Here is a 4947-nt window from a genome sequence, read left to right on the forward strand (position 1 = left end):
AGAGGTGTTCCCGTCGGCGTCGGGCTCTGTAATCAAGACATGTGGCAGAACTTTTGAGCTTTCTCTCATAAAGTGAGTGCTTTGGACGTGCCAGTGAGTTCAAATTCTGCTGTACTTGTTTTCTCAATTTCACGATTTGTTCGAGTTACGCGTCGATTAACGCCTCACAAGAATCTTGAGCTAGCCGAGGAATAATAAAAGAATGTAATCGCACCGTGGTTGATAGAGGTGTTCCCGTCGGCGTCGGGCTCTGTAATCAAGACATGTGGCAGAACTTTTGAGCTTTCTCTCATAAAGTGAGTGCTTTGGACGTGCCAGTGAGTTCAAATTCTGCTGTACTTGTTTTCTCAATTTCACGATTTGTTCGAGTTACGCGTCGATTAACGCCTCACAAGAATCTTGAGCTAGCCAAGGAATAATAAAAGAATGTAATCGCACCGTGGTTGATAGAGGTGTTCCCGTCGGCGTCGGGCTCTGTAATCAAGACATGTGGCAGAACTTTTGAGATTTCTCTCATAAAGTGAGTGCTTTGGACGTGCCAGTGAATTCAAATTCTGCAGTACTTGTTTTCTCAATTTCACGATTTGTTCGAGTTACGCGTCGATTAACGCCTCACAAGAATCTTGAGCTAGCCGAGGAATAATAAAAGAATGTAATCGCACCGTGGTTGATAGAGGTGTTCCCGTCGGCGTCGGGCTCTGTAATCAAGACATGTGGCAGAACTTTTGAGATTTCTCTCATAAAGTGAGTGCTTTGGACGTGCCAGTGAGTTCAAATTCTGCAGTACTTGTTTTCTCAATTTCACGATTTGTTCGAGTTACGCGTCGATTAACGCCTCACAAGAATCTTGAGCTAGCCGAGGAATAATAAAAGAATGTAATCGCACCGTGGTTGATAGAGGTGTTCCCGTCGGCGTCGGGCTCTGTAATCAAGACATGTGGCAGAACTTTTGAGCTTCCTCTCGTAAAGTGAGTGCTTTGGACGTGCCAGTGAATTCAAATTCTGCAGTACTTGTTTTCTCAATTTCACGATTTGTTCGAGTTACGCGTCGATTAACGCCTCACAAGAATCTTGAGCTAGCCGAGGAATAATAAAAGAATGTAATCGCACCGTGGTTGATAGAGGTGTTCCCGTCGGCGTCGGGCTCTGTAATCAAGACATGTGGCAGAACTTTTGAGCTTTCTCTCATAAAGTGAGTGCTTTGGACGTGCCAGTGAGTTCAAATTCTGCAGTACTTGTTTTCTCAATTTCACGATTTGTTCGAGTTACGCGTCGATTAACGCCTCACAAGAATCTTGAGCTAGCCGAGGAATAATAAAAGAAGGTTATCGCACCGTGGTTGATAGAGGTGTTCCCGTCGGCGTCGGGCTCTGTAATCAAGACATGTGGCAGAACTTTTGAGCTTTCTCTCATAAAGTGAGTGCTTTGGACGTGCCAGTGAATTCAAATTCTGCAGTACTTGTTTTCTCAATTTCACGATTTGTTCGAGTTACGCTTCGATTAACGCCTCACAAGAATCTTGAGCTAGCCGAGGAATTATAAAAGAATGTAATCGCACCGTGGTTGATAGAGGTGTTCCCGTCGGCGTCGGGCTCTGTAATCAAGACATGTGGCAGAACTTTTGAGATTTCTCTCATAAAGTGAGTGCTTTGGACGTGCCAGTGAGTTCAAATTCTGCAGTACTTGTTTTCTCAATTTCACGATTTGTTCGAGTTACGCGTCGATTAACGCCTCACAAGAATCTTGATCTAGCCTAGGAATAATAAAAGAAGGTTATCGCACCGTGGTTGATAGAGGTGTTCCCGTCGGCGTCGGGCTCTGTAATCAAGACATGTGGCAGAACTTTTGAGATTTCTCTCATAAAGTGAGTGCTTTGGACGTGCCAGTGAGTTCAAATTCTGCAGTACTTGTTTTCTCAATTTCACGATTTGTTCGAGTTACGCGTCGATTAACGCCTCACAAGAATCTTGAGCTAGCCTAGGAATAATAAAAGAATGTAATCGCACCGTGGTTGATAGAGGTGTTCCCGTCGGCGTCGGGCTCTGTAATCAAGACATGTGGCAGAACTTTTGAGCTTTCTCTCATAAAGTGAGTGCTTTGGACGTGCCAGTGAATTCAAATTCTGCAGTACTTGTTTTCTCAATTTCACGATTTGTTCGAGTTACGCGTCGATTAACGCCTCACAAGAATCTTGAGCTAGCCGAGGAATATTAAAAGAATGTAATCGCACCGTGGTTGATAGAGGTGTTCCCGTAGGCGTCGGGCTCTGTAATCAAGACATGTGGCAGAACTTTTGAGATTTCTCTCATAAAGTGAGTGCTTTGGACGTGCCAGTGAGTTCAAATTCTGCAGTACTTGTTTTCTCAATTTCACGATTTGTTCGAGTTACGCGTCGATTAACGCCTCACAAGAATCTTGAGCTAGACGAGGAATAATAAAAGAATGTAATCGCACCGTGGTTGATAGAGGTGTTCCCGTCGGCGTCGGGCTCTGTAATCAAGACATGTGGCAGAACTTTTGAGCTTTCTCTCATAAAGTGAGTGCTTTGGACGTGCCAGTGAGTTCAAATTCTGCAGTACTTGTTTTCTCAATTTCACGATTTGTTCGAGTTACGCGTCGATTAACGCCTCACAAGAATCTTGATCTAGCCTAGGAATAATAAAAGAAGGTTATCGCACCGTGGTTGATAGAGGTGTTCCCGTCGGCGTCGGGCTCTGCAATCAAGACATGTGGCAGAACTTTTGAGCTTTCTCTCATAAAGTGAGTGCTTTGGACGTGCCAGTGAGTTCAAATTCTGCGGTACTTGTTTTCTCAATTTCACGATTTGTTCGAGTTACGCGTCGATTAACGCCTCACAAGAATCTTGAGCTAGCCGAGGAATAATAAAAGAATGTAATCGCACCGTGGTTGATAGAGGTGTTCCCGTCGGCGTCGGGCTCTGTAATCAAGACATGTGGCAGAACTTTTGAGATTTCTCTCATAAAGTGAGTGCTTTGGACGTGCCAGTGAGTTCAAATTCTGCAGTACTTGTTTTCTCAATTTCACGATTTGTTCGAGTTACGCGTCGATTAACGCCTCACAAGAATCTTGAGCTAGCCGAGGAATAATAAAAGAATGTAATCGCACCGTGGTTGATAGAGGTGTTCCCGTCGGCGTCGGGCTCTGTAATCAAGACATGTGGCAGAACTTTTGAGCTTTCTCTCATAAAGTGAGTGCTTTGGACGTGCCAGTGAGTTCAAATTCTGCAGTACTTGTTTTCTCAATTTCACGATTTGTTCGAGTTACGCGTCGATTAACGCCTCACAAGAATCTTGAGCTAGCCGAGGAATAATAGAAGAAGGTTATCGCACCGTGGTTGATAGAGGTGTTCCCGTCGGCGTCGGGCTCTGTAATCAAGACATGTGGCAGAACTTTTGAGCTTTCTCTCATAAAGTGAGTGCTTTGGACGTGCCAGTGAATTCAAATTCTGCAGTACTTGTTTTCTCAATTTCACGATTTGTTCGAGTTACGCGTCGATTAACGCCTCACAAGAATCTTGAGCTAGCCGAGGAATATTAAAAGAATGTAATCGCACCGTGGTTGATAGACGTGTTCCCGTAGGCGTCGGGCTCTGTAATCAAGACATGTGGCAGAACTTTTGAGATTTCTCTCATAAAGTGAGTGCTTTGGACGTGCCAGTGAGTTCAAATTCTGCAGTACTTGTTTTCTCAATTTCACGATTTGTTCGAGTTACGCGTCGATTAACGCCTCACAAGAATCTTGAGCTAGCCGAGGAATAATAAAAGAATGTAATCGCACCGTGGTTGATAGAGGTGTTCCCGTCGGCGTCGGGCTCTGTAATCAAGACATGTGGCAGAACTTTTGAGCTTTCTCTCATAAAGTGAGTGCTTTGGACGTGCCAGTGAGTTCAAATTCTGCGGTACTTGTTTTCTCAATTTCACGATTTGTTCGAGTTACGCGTCGATTAACGCCTCACAAGAATCTTGAGCTAGCCGAGGAATAATAAAAGAATGTAATCGCACCGTGGTTGATAGAGGTGTTCCCGTCGGCGTCGGGCTCTGTAATCAAGACATGTGGCAGAACTTTTGAGCTTTCTCTCATAAAGTGAGTGCTTTGGACGTGCCAGTGAGTTCAAATTCTGCAGTACTTGTTTTCTCAATTTCACGATTTGTTCGAGTTACGCGTCGATTAACGCCTCACAAGAATCTTGAGCTAGCCGAGGAATAATAAAAGAATGTAATCGCACCGTGGTTGATAGAGGTGTTCCCGTCGGCGTCGGGCTCTGTAATCAAGACATGTGGCAGAACTTTTGAGCTTTCTCTCATAAAGTGAGTGCTTTGGACGTGCCAGTGAGTTCAAATTCTGCGGTACTTGTTTTCTCAATTTCACGATTTGTTCGAGTTACGCGTCGATTAACGCCTCACAAGAATCTTGAGCTAGCCGAGGAATAATAAAAGAATGTAATCGCACCGTGGTTGATAGAGGTGTTCCCGTCGGCGTCGGGCTCTGTAATCAAGACATGTGGCAGAACTTTTGAGCTTTCTCTCATAAAGTGAGTGCTTTGGACGTGCCAGTGAGTTCAAATTCTGCAGTACTTGTTTTCTCAATTTCACGATTTGTTTGAGTTACGCGTCGATTAACGCCTCACAAGAATCTTGAGCTAGCCGAGGAATAATAAAAGAATGTAATCGCACCGTGGTTGATAGAGGTGTTCCCGTCGGCGTCGGGCTCTGTAATCAAGACATGTGGCAGAACTTTTGAGCTTTCTCTCATAAAGTGAGTGCTTTGGACGTGCCAGTGAGTTCAAATTCTGCAGTACTTGTTTTCTCAATTTCACGATTTGTTCGAGTTACGCGTCGATTAACGCCTCACAAGAATCTTGAGCTAGCCGAGGAATAATAAAAGAATGTAATCGCACCGTGGTTGATAGAGGTGTTCCCGTCGGCG

This window comes from Ixodes scapularis, unplaced genomic scaffold (genome assembly GCF_016920785.2).
Source record: "Ixodes scapularis isolate PalLabHiFi unplaced genomic scaffold, ASM1692078v2 ptg002859l_1__unscaffolded, whole genome shotgun sequence".
NCBI classification, from domain to species: domain Eukaryota; kingdom Metazoa; phylum Arthropoda; class Arachnida; order Ixodida; family Ixodidae; genus Ixodes; species Ixodes scapularis.